Below are 12,349 nucleotides of genomic sequence, written 5' to 3'. Positions count from 1 at the left end.
ATTTTTAAAATAAAACCTTTAATTTTCATATCGATTTGCTGTTAGTTGGCATATGTTTGCCAGGCTTAGACAATAATTGTAGGAAGCAGGCAGGAGAGGATGGTAATCAATGGCCCCAGGTTACAAGGAAGGACAATGAAGTTCCCAAGGTGAGGTTCAAAGTCAGAAGGCTGTAAAGCAGACAGGGGCTGGGACCCAGGTGAGGGAACAGCTGAGCACAGCGGTAAAGAGCCCAAGCTTTGGGGTCAGGCAGGCCTGGGGCATCCCAGCAGGGACTCCCACCAGCTGGGGGTCTGGCCCAGTGACCCAGCCATCCGTACCTCAGTTTCTCGTCCAAGTAATGGGAGGTGACAGGACCTACCTCATGTGGGTTTTGTGACAATTAAATGAGCCAGTGCTTGTAAAGTGTTGTGCCCAGTGCCCAGTAGGTGGTAAGGACTTAATAACTGTTACTTGCTCTTGTGTTATTAGTACCATTTTAATGACTTCAAGGTAGAAAGTAGGAAATGTTCTTTCTACTGTGCGTGGCTTGAAGTCCAGCATAATATCCGTGGGACTATACTACGTACCACGGCAATCAGAGCAAATTCTGCTCGCCACCCAACACGGAATGAGTTACCTTAACTCTGGTCTGTGCGTCACATTTGAAATCTCATGTGTGCAGGCGGGGAGTGCTTGGGGTTTTCTGGAAACTGCTTTCTGCTGAAGTGGCAGGTCCAGTCTGATAAGGCCTGGGTGGAATTCTTCCCCGAGGTGAATGAGACCTCTGTGCCAGTATTTAGAGAGACACGACTGCCCTTGGATGTCCTGGGCCTGGTGGCGAAAACAGGTGAGAAAGGTGGCATCTCACACACCTGAGTGCATGTCAGTTTCACTTTCTGTAAAGGCAGCAGCGTCGCCCCTGAGGAGGGGGTGCGGCCCGACCCTGTCCTGCAGGAGGGACCAAGGTGTCTGGGTACAAGGTCCAGGCAGGGGCTGGCAGTCTCCTCCCCTGACTTCTGCCCACGAACCTCCACCTTTCCTTCTAAACGCTTTCAGCAAGGAGACCTAAGATGAAAATCAGAGGTTACTCGGTGCTCTCAACCAAAGGCCAACTCTAAGGAATTCAAATGTTCTTTCAACTCTTTATTAAGAAATAAAATCCCCACCATTTATTGAGTGCGGCCCCAGTCCAGTGTGTGTACAATGTGTGAGAACCATCCCTGTGACGTCCTTTTATGGGCACTTAGCACCATCACTATGGGAAGCACCATTATCCTCATATTTCCACATACTTTGTGTATGAGGAAATGGAGGTTCAGAGGGTGTGTGCCCTCAAGTCTCACAGAAATAAATGGGGCTCCAGAATTAGAGCATGCTGGCAGACTGCAGCACACTGGTCTCACAGGGCAACGCCTGACTAGAAAGTTCTGAAGGTGACTATAATAGGGAGAGCAGAAGAGGTGGACACACATGCTGACCCCATGTGCAGACATTCCTGAAGAACCAATAGCGTTGCATCCAGCTGAGATCTCTGGCAGGGCAGCCACTCGCATGCCTACCCTGGACTTTCCTGCAAAGCCAATGAGGACACAGGACTGCAGGAAATGGACAGAGACCTTGCTGCTGAGTCAGTGGAAGGTGTTTTATTGCGAGGCACGCACAGTTACAGAACACAAGTCAGAAACGCCACAGTCTACGCAAACGCAAACACAGAAGTGGGTCTCGTTCTCAGATTCCTCCAGAAGGGGCACGGTTGACGGGGCAGGTGATCTCTGGTCCCTGCTCTACCTTAGAGAAGCATCCACTTACTCCTGGTTAGTTTACATTCAAAGTATTTGAAGCCACTTTTGATATCCATAATTTCTCCACCATTCTAGCTGCAGGATCAGATAGGAATTAAATTTCCACCTACAAGGTTTGTGTTTCTTTGTGGAGTATCATACACCTCAAATAGCATGCAAGAGCCCCGGGTATAATATATGTTTGATTTATTTCAACCCCAAGCGATGCCGCACTGACGTTGCTTCAGTAGCGAAGCAAATGGGACTGGGGCCATTACCTGGATCCAGATGTGAAAAAAAGGAAGAAAGAAAATGTATTTTTAATCTAAAGATAGGTACTACACACATCAAACCATGCAGCCCCATTTACTAGGTAATCTGGGATGACAATTCAAAAATCCCTAGGGACAGAATTGGTTCATAAACAAGGCTAATTTCAGCCACAGAATTATATTTTCCAAAGCAGTTCTTCTCTTACAATCCCCAAGGTCAAGGAAGAAAAAAGAAAAGACAGGGGGGAAAAAAAGCCAACCATTCAAAAGCATCCAGAACTGGTGTCAATTGGGTGATGACAAAGCAAAGACAGTCCAATCAGGAACCGCAGCTCAGGGTGCTCCAGTCTGAAGGATGCTGGGCTTGCGTCCCGCTCTGGGTGCTTCTCCGTTCCACCTGCTGTGCTCTGTCTTGGGGACCAGCATCCTCCTCATCAGGGTCCTTCAGCAGATCCAGGACACCTGAGAAGACGGTCTATCCTCCAGACAAAAAGTAGAACCTGTGGAAGGACACACAGGAAAAGGCCTGTCATGCTGGGGCCCAAACCAACTGACAGCTAAACGCCGATGTAGTCAAGGGCAGAGGGAAGAGTGACATTCCTCACCTCCTCCAGGCTGGCTTCCTGCCGCCTCTCCAGGAAGGTGGCTTCATGCTTGGGAGCAGCTAGTGGTGTGGAATCTTTGAGATGCTGTCGTGAGTGCATCCGGGTATCCATCACCTCTCAGGCCACGATCTCTCTGTTGACAAGAACATAAATCAATTCCCCTGCATCACTGGCCTATGGAACCTTGAGGAGAGGGAGACACAACAGAGCAACACAGACACACGGAAAGGAGGGGAGGGAGGACAGGAGACAATAAACTCAGAAAGGATACTCTACCTGACGCCTGTCCCTGGGGTTCCCCTGGGCAGCCGGGTGCCGACGGGAGGCTTGAAGTGCTTTCTAAGAGTGCGCAGAGGTCTCAAAGGCCTGAAAGGTCGGGAAGCATCATTCCACTGCCGGGCGGGCACCTGAGCCCAAAACTCAGCTCCTCGAGAACCTCAGCCAGCCTCGCCCCAACTCTCCCGAGTGGGTCCTGCCACTGAGATACTATATAACAGAGAGCAAAACGCAGTGGATATTAGCCGGGGGTGGCAGCGGGCAGGGAGACAGGCAGGGCAGGAGGGGCATCAACCACCACCTGGGCTTCTCTTTAGTGAGTTCAATCAGCTTCCAACTCTCCACTTGCCACCAGGTGACAAATCTCTAAGAGTGTCCCCCAAGCCAGTGGTCCACACCCTTTGGTGTGGCTCCTGAAGGAAGCTTCTGTCACAGTCAGGCTCCCTGCCTAGGGCAGCAGAGCTCCAGACCTGGAGTGAGACAGGCGCCTGGCTCCACATCTGCCCCTCCTCCCCCAGAGCCCAGGGCCACCCCTCTGTCCTTCACAGGACCTGTGTCCCCAGAACACGAGGTAAGGAGCACACCGGAAAGAATGGGGCTGAGAACCCCCGGAACTTGGGGAGCTACCAGGAAGGCGGAGAGAGGAAGGCATCCCGGAGACACTTATCCAAACAAACCTAGCTGCCAGTGGGTAGGGGCTGGAGGGGGTAGTTTGTCCTGGGCACACGTAATAAAGAGGGCACATTGTCTGTAGAGAATTTAAAAGTAATAATAAAACTAAGAGCCAGTGTGCTTTTCACTACGACCATGCACTCACTGGCAACTCTAAGCAGTATGGGTGGCAAAATACTCCTTCCCACCCAGACAGACCCCCCCACTCCTTGGCCTCATCTCACCAGAGTCTTTGCTTGTGCCCCTTCCTCCACCAGAAATCTGCTTCCCCCAATCCCACCAGCCATATCCAACCCACTTCCAAGATCCATTTAAATGCTATGCCTTCAAGGAAGACTCTCACGACCCCCCTGGCTGGGGGTCATCCCTTCCCCATCTTAACTCTGAGGGCAGCTTACCTACATCTTTCATTTCTACCTTACACTAGAGTTAAACATGCAAAGGTGTTATCTTGCCTACTAGTCGCCATGAAGATGCGGTGGAAAGTGTATGGGATTTGGAATCAGGCCTGGGTTAGAACTGCAGCTCTCACACTGAACTAGCTGTGTGATGGTGGGCTGGTCATTAAACCTCTGTAGCTTGTTTCCATGTCTATAAACTGGGGAGACTCTCCCCTCTCTCACAGAGCTAGGCATTCAATTAGAAAATGCACACAATATGCCGAGCCTGAGATAATAGACCCTCTAAAGTTTTTTGTTTCTCTACTCTTCTTAAAGATAGAATCTTATTCTTTTGTCCTCCCTTCGCCACTCCTGCAGGACTTCCCAAGATGTCATAACATGTGGAAGGTATAGAAATGTGGAGGGTATTAAAAATGAGGGTATACAATACCTACCACATAGGCCTGTTTGGAGATTAAATGAGGGAATACTTGTTAGGCTCTTAGATCAGAACCTGGTACATGATATGAACGACAGAAATGTATGTGAAATAAAACAGTCTTGTGAGTTCACATACAACTCCTTGACTCCATGAAGCACTCCAAATACAGATTATCAAGACCTTCTTCCTCTGCTTCAAACTCCCTCCCACCTTCCCCAAATAAAAGTATCAGAGGTAAACGGAGATGGTAGAGTGTTTAGAAAATCACATAATGTTAGTGCTAACATACCGTTTCCCCCTTTAGGTAACTAATGCATACTAAGAACACACAACATGCCAGGTACCACGCTAAGAATGTTACCAAGAGTGTCTTATCTAACCCTCCTCTGAACCCTATGAGGAGCTGCCTGACTATCCCTATTTGACAGAAGCAGCAACTGAGGCACAGAGAGGTTAAGTTACCAGCCTGTGGATGCACAGCCTGAGAGGACGGAAGCGTTCTGTGCCGTCTGGTTCAGGAATCACTGGCCACCACGGCTGCCAAGCTCTTGAAAAGTGGCTCATTCAAGGAACTGAATTTTAACTTATACTTAATTTTAATTAATTTAACTTTAGTCACACATGCCCAGTGGCTGCCAGATTGGCGAGTGTGGGTCTATCATATCTACAGACCTCACAGGGGCCCTTGTTTGATGTTGGCGTCAACATGATTTGCCCTAGACATGAAGTCAGGGCAGAACCTTCATCAGGGGCAGCGGGGCTGTGCTATTTACAGAGCCTAGGCTGTGGGGCAGACACACTTGACTTTGAAATGCAGGTTCTACCACTTACTGGCTGTGCCCACAGCACATTAGTTCACCATCCTGTGCATCTGATCTCTTTTTGGTTAAGGGGGCACAGTAATACCATTTCTAGGGTTAGTGTGATCAAGTAATATAGCATTTGAGAGCATCTGAAGAGTGGGGGGAAGGGAGGACAAAGATAAAAAAGTAAGATTCTACCTTTAGGAAGAGATTCTAGTGTTTATATATGTTTTCCCCTCATGCCCTGACTTTAGAACTTAATCACCACCCCTCCCCAAGCTAAATAAGGGTCCTTAATGTCAGCCCCCCTGAACCAAGTTCTCGTGTCCAGGCTACTATGATGGCGATTTGTATAACTGCATGGCAGCAGCAGCCGGCTCCAGGAAGAGCAACTGAGGACTCTGCAGTTTCTCTGTTCTCCCAGCCTCAGTTTCTCCACGCCTCCTTCAGAGACCCCGGCACAGCCGCTGTCCAGCTCCCGCTCCTCGGGGGTCTGGGTTTCCCTCTGCAGGGCCCACCGGCTAAGTGTTTAAGTTTGCATCATGCTAACGTCCTCCCTCTGTCCCCCAGCCCTAGAGGCACAGCTGCTCCCTGCAGTCACCCCTCTGGAGTCTCAGTTTCCCACCTCACCTCTTGGATTGTCCACTACTGGTTAACAAGGGATGGGGTTCAGGACACGTTCTGCCAGCATATGGCACCTTGCATATTGAATATGTGCAGCTGAAGGAGTCTGAGAAAACAGCAGCAGCAGCAAGCTCACTCTGCCCTCCTCCCCTCTCACTTCTTCCCTGAAACAGATCATAAAACCTTCCTGTGAGAGGTGCCCTCCCTACACCCAGAGAAAAGGAGCATCCTCATCTCCAAAGACAAAGGGATGCAGAGAAGAATCCCAGCACACAGGCCTTGCTAAGTTCCCCCAGGTCACTGCACTGACCTCACACTCCTAACCTGTCATATTCCTCCACCACGGCCCTCCCCTCACCACACACAGCACAGAAATACGCAGGTCTGTTTCTTCTGGTCTTCATTTCCTTATGAAGGCTCCATGTCAGGTAAAACGTATATTAATAAATGTGTATGCCTTTCTCTTGTTAATCTGTTCTTGTCCCTTTAATTTTCAGACCCAGCCAGGGACCCTAAGAGGGCTGAGGAAAATGTTTTTCTCCCTGCACAAGTCTTCCTACTAATTCCTCCTGCTAAAGTAAGTTGTGTAGCTTCTGTCTCCTAATCCAACCCAGCCTGAGATAGCCTTTCCTCTCCCTCTTCCAGGGATAAACTGTCACTCTGCACATAAGGACGTACAAGCATGTCTACTTTTTCCCAGATAAAAGACATCAATAAATTATCAACATATTCTGACATCTCTATGCTAGATTCTCTAAATGCAGGACAGAAAAAGAAGTCAAGCACATGAAATCATATAATTTGACAGATTAGAGAGAGTAATCAAAGCCCATCTCCATGAATGCAGATCAGCACTGGGGACTCCTTGCAGGGGTGTGAGCCAAAGCCCAGGGCCCAGCGACCTGTGTCCGTGGACACATATTTATATATGTCCATATATGGACATATTTATATATACACATATATTTATATATAAATATATATATTTATACATACACACAGATGTATAGGTACATCTGTATATGTACCTATACAGATCTATAGGTACACGTTTATATACACACAGATCTATACGTACACATGTTTACATATGCAGAGATCTACATGTACACGTGTGTATATATATACACACACATAGATCTATACGTACGTAAAATTAAAGCATTTGCTGAAATGGCTGAAGTGACTGGAGCTGGAAAATGGTAGCTTTCTACTAAGTTTTAGTTCCCCAGGAGTAACCCTAGGAGAAGGATTTGAGAGCTAATAGTTGATGGGGGCGTATTGGAAACACCAGTGGGAGGACAGGGAAAGGGCAGCAACCAGTAGAGGGGTGTCGCTGGGCCAGCTGTGGGTGACGTGGACACTGGGGCTCGAGCCCACGGGGACTCTGGAGAACAGCTGAGACTCATGTACCTCAAAACTACCCCGGGCTCCATCAGCTGCTGGCTGAGGATGCCCCTCAGGAAGAGGTGACACCCAGAGATTCCTGGACTGCCGTGCTCAGGTGGTTTTTGGAGGAAACACTCATGCAAAGAGATGCAACTAATGGCAGTTGGAAGCTGGCCTCTGAAAGGCCTGAGGGATGAGGGCGGGACCCTGGCAGCCTCTGCCACATTTACGGTGCTCATGAGAGCCATGGCCTGGAAGGAGGGAGGTGGGAGGGGAGACTGAGGGAACTGCCATCTATGAAGACCTGAAGTGACGGGGTGACACTGAAGCCAGGACCACAGGCTTTGTCCTGCAGGTTCCTCAAGGGCTTGTGGCCCGGCGGCCGAGGGAGGGGGGTCCAGGCTCCCAGCTGCAGCAGACAGGAGGCAGGAGGCAGTTTGGAGTGAGGGTTCAGGCAGTGGTGGCTGCTCAGTTAGGATGCCCGTGGACTCACTCACTGCCTGGGCTGCAGGCCACATCGGCGCTGGCAGACAGATTGGCCCCATGTGGATGTGAGACCATCACTTGATCTGTGGCATGAAGTCCTGATTCATCCACAGGAACCATCGCAGAAGGACGAGAGCAAGACTGGCTGGGGATGCGATGGGTCAGCGTGTCCTTCAGCATCTCAGCTGGGTCGGGGAGGTGGGGTGACCAGCGAGCAGTGGGGATTCGGCCTGGTGTCCTTCTGTATTTATAAAGGATGAGACTGACAGCGCTGGCAGAGTGGGCCAGGGCAGCTGTGGTCAGTGCCTCTGAAGTGGATCTTCTGTGGAACAGGCTCGTCTGGTACCATGTTGTCTGTATGCTCCCTCCCCAGAGAGTTGGCAGATCTATATAGGTACCTATAGATCTGTGTATATATAAATATATGTACCTATAGATCTGTGTATATATAAATATATGTACCTATAGATCTGTGTATATATAAATATATGAACATATAGATCTGTGTATATATAAATATGTGTACATATAGATCTGTGTATATATAAATATATGTACCTATAGATCTGTGTATATATAAATATGTGTACCTATAGATCTGTGTATATATAAATATATGTACCTATAGATCTGTGTATATATAAATATATGAACGTATGGATCTGTGTATATATAAATATGTGTACATATAGATCTGTGTATATATAAATATATGTACCTATAGATCTGTGTATATATAAATATATGAACATATAGATCTGTGTACATATAAATATATGAACATATAGATCTGTGTATATATAAATATGTGTACATATACATCTGTGTATATATAAATATGTGTTCCCAGGCTATGTTAATTGGATTTATAAATAATGAATGATATATATCTGGCTGATATTTGAGCTTTCATGTATTTTGCATTGTGCTGATTCTGTCTCTCCTGTAAGTTGATAAGATGCTCAAAGGCCAAGAGTGCATCACGTCCTTTTTCTATAATTTTACACCATGCCTGGCATGACGCTCTGCAGAGTGAATATTCAATCAGGGCCGACAGAGAGGAGGCCACAGAGGTCAGGTCTATTTGGTCCATGGGCTTGTCAAGGGTGAGAAAGCTCCTAAGAGAAGGAAACTGGGATGCTATTTTCAACTCTTTGAAGGATGAGCCTGGAAGCCCAGAATGGATGCTGGCACTGAGACAGGGCACAAGTCAGGACAGCAGGGTCAGGTGGTGCCCTCCACGCCCTCCAGGCCAGCAGGACGGGAGATGCTGCAGTCTCAGATGTGCTCTCTCAGCCCCTTTCTGAGTGAGAGTCCTGTCCAGGTCAACTGAGCCTGAGGGCCTAGACAAAGTCAGGTCCTTCCCCAGGAGACCTTCCCTGAAAATCCTGGCAGTTTTGCTGAAAATCATCAGCCATCTGATTTATTAAGCACCTCAAAGTACATCACAAAACTGAGTGCTAATAGGTGAGGGACCAAAACAGGTAAAGAGGAGGCCCTACCTTGACCCATCTTATACCCTAGAAAGGAAGATTGGGGGACAATTATCAGAGGCAGGTAGGACTGAGCACTAACACCCCTGACTACAAACACCCCCCCTTTGCCTGGGGCTCTCAACCCTCTCCTGGCTCCACTATTTCCCTTCCTAAATAAAATAAAGTTTCATCAGCCATTCTAGACCTGGAATCGTTATTAACCAGCTCCCCCAGGATGCAAAGATTTTTTTTTTTTTAACATCTTTATTGGAGTATAATTGCTTTACAGTGGTGTGTTAGTTTTTGCTTTATAACAAAGTGAATCAGTTATACATATACATATGTTCCCATATCTCTTCCCTCTTGCATCTCCCTCCCTCCCACCCTCCCTATCCCACCCCTCTAGGTGGTCACAAAGCACAGAGCTGATTCTAAAGGACCTTCCAAATCAAAGAAAGGTGAAATGACACTCTGTTTCAGAACTGAGTATTTTGTTGCATTATTTTCTAAGCCTTTTGCAATTGACAATCCAGATAAGGTATTGATTAAATAGATCACTCACATCTGCAGCTAGGCTGCTAGCAGAGTTCACTGTCACAGCCTTTCGGCCCTTCCTGGTTGAATCTGGTGCCCCACAAGCGAATGGCCACTCAAATCCCTGCACTCAGCCCCTTGCAGGGAGTCTTGCATCCCTGCAGGCACACGGGGCATCCTGCCTGCAGGTTGCACCGTGCCCCAGCTCTGGGAACCTAAAAGAACATTTCTAAGACTTTATCTGGAGAAATCACACCAACATATGGTTTTACATAAATCCTGCTAAATGAGAAAATTTAAATTCTATAGCAGCTTTCTAAAAATAATTCTAATTTGAATAGAGAGTCCAGCCCTTTACAGATCCCAGACTGGTTTGCTTTCTTTCCCCCATCACATGGGAACTTGAAGAAGCTACAACAGTGACAAGCAGACAGAGCAATGGGTAATTCATCTGGGAACGAACAATAAACAGCTGTCACAATGGCTGGAAAGAAGCCAGAATTAAGAAGGGTGTGGAGGGACGCATGTGACAACCAGAGACCTCTTCGCACCGAACGTGAGGACGCATAGCAAACTTCCTCTAACTGCAGCCTGTCTGCAGAGAAAGGCTTCCTCTGACAGCCAGATAAATTGACTTAGCCAACAAACCATCATACACGAGATACATCAAAAACACACACAACAGCCAGGGCATGTGGTCTCAGAGTGAAGCTCTAAATGATCTTGCCAATTCACAAGGATTTTGCACACTCTTTATGGGAGAAATTCTCTACTAAACTTTTCACACGTGAGAAACACAATGCCTGTGGGATGTTTCATTACAGTCACCTTCAGAGCTGCAGGTCAACTTAAAGAGAACCATGGCAAAAGGGAAAAAAGGAACACATTCCATCAAGCTTATTTACTCTCCGGGTTCTTTGCATGCATGTTACGGGGCCATCACTGCCTGAGGATAACGTCACGTGTTGCCAATGACTTTACCCACAAGGAAGGAAGAACTGGGCACTTCCTTAAGAGTCATGTGAAAAATATTCCCTACTATCCCAAACTGTGCTCAAGTTTGCACTGAACTTATCATTGGCTATTTAAACTAGAAAGTTGTCATTTAAACATGGCCCCTTGGTAACCCTGTTAATGTTGAAAGTAGCTGCATACTAAAGCGAGGCTTATTTGAATGAAGTCAATTCTAATTCTGCCTGGTCTCCAATCCTAAAGCAGTTTAACATCTCCCCACCTTAGCTCTAAAGCAATTCTTTTCCTTCACCCTCATATTGTATGTGTCCTTGACAGTCTCTGGGTATTATGAATCAGGAATGGGCAAGGGATTATTAATTGTGTGGAGTGTTTTTATGATGCTGATGGTCAGTGGCCCAAAGAAGACTACAAACTCCTATTTGAACGTTTTAGACACATTCTTTTTTTTTTAATGTGTTTTCTTTTCCTTTTTTTTTTCTTTTTTGTCGTAAGGCATAGTTATTTATTTATTTATTTTTGGCTGTGTTGGGTCTTCGTTTCTGTGCGAGGGCTTTCTCTAGTTGAGGCAAGCGGGGGCCACTCTTCATCGCGGTGCACGGGCCTCTCACTATCACGGCCTCTCTTGTTGCGGAGCACAGGCTCCAGACGCGCAGGCTCAGTAGTTGTGGCGCACGGGCTTCATTGCTCCGCGGCATGTGGGATCTTCCCAGACTCGGGCTCGAACCCGTGTCCCCTTCATTGGCAGGCAGATTCTCAACCACTGCGCCACCAGGGAAGCCCCTAGACACATTCTTGTCTTTAGCAACTGGAGTATAAACTCCCTGAAGGTTGAGCCTTCTTATGCATGTTCCTTTTGTAAGTCTCATGATGCCTAGTCGAGTGCTGGATGTTGAGTTAAGGTGACTATATTTCCTAATAAAAAATCTGATGCTCACTGTAATAGGACATAGCTTTTTTTCCCCTCTGTGCTATACAGTAGGTCCTTGTTGATTATCTATTTTATATATAGTAGTGTGTACATATTAATCCCAACCTCATAATTTATTCCTCCCCCAACCTTTCCCCTTTGGTAACTGTAAGTTTGTTTTCTATGTCTGTGAGTCTGTTTCTGTTTTGTAAATAAATTCATTTGTATCATCTTTTTAGATTCTACATATAAGCAATATTATTTGGTATTTGTCTTTCTCTTTCTGACTTACTTCACTTAGAATGGTCATCTCTAGGTCCATCCATGTTGCTGCAAATGGCATTATTTCATTCTTTTTTATGACTGAGTGATATTCCATTGCATATATGTACCACATCTTCTTTATCCATTCCTCTGTTGATGGACATTTAGGTTGTTTCCATGTCTTGGCTATTGTTAATAGTGCTGCAATGAACATTGAGGTGCATGCATCTTTTCAGATTATGTTTTTCACTGGGTATATGCCCAGGAGTGGGATTGCTGGGTCATATGGTAACTCCATTTTTGGTCTTCTAAGGAACCTCCATACTGTTCTCCATAGTGGTTATACCAATTTACACTCTCAACAACAATGTAGTAGGGTTCCCTTTTCTCCACACCCTTTCCAGCATTTTGTAGACTTTTTGATGATGGCCATTCTGACTGGTATGAGGTGATATCTCATTGTAGTTTTTATTTGCATTTCT

The 12,349-nt window shown here is 46.7% G+C and overlaps 1 protein-coding gene and 2 long non-coding RNA genes across 3 annotated transcripts in view; 1 reads left to right on the top strand and 2 right to left on the bottom strand.

Moving 5' to 3' along the window:
• LOC309638717 (uncharacterized protein) overlaps window positions 1–12,349 on the bottom strand; it is a gene marked incomplete at its 5' end in the record, with an annotated part of 313,001 nt that overhangs the window by 86,465 nt on the left and 214,187 nt on the right. The gene's annotated exons all lie outside the window — the stretch shown is intronic.
• The window catches only part of LOC309638791, a 107,383-nt gene that overhangs the window by 17,074 nt on the left and 77,960 nt on the right, over window positions 1–12,349 (top strand). The window lies entirely within an intron of this gene.
• The window catches only part of LOC309638787, a 204,356-nt gene continuing 193,610 nt past the window's right edge, over window positions 1,604–12,349 (bottom strand). Inside the window, exons 2-4 of the long non-coding RNA XR_014251296.1 lie at window positions 2,917–3,126; window positions 2,641–2,773; window positions 1,604–2,535 (exon numbers count right to left, since the gene is read on the bottom strand). This is a non-coding gene — a long non-coding RNA (uncharacterized lncRNA). The remainder of the gene's footprint in view (window positions 2,536–2,640; window positions 2,774–2,916; window positions 3,127–12,349) is intronic.

Source organism: Balaenoptera physalus (genome assembly GCF_965194825.1).
Source record: "Balaenoptera physalus genome assembly, chromosome: 11".
In the NCBI taxonomy this organism is placed as follows: Eukaryota; Metazoa; Chordata; class Mammalia; order Artiodactyla; family Balaenopteridae; genus Balaenoptera; species Balaenoptera physalus.
Note: the sequence above shows the minus strand (reverse complement) of the source record. Positions and strands in the feature narration are given on the sequence as shown.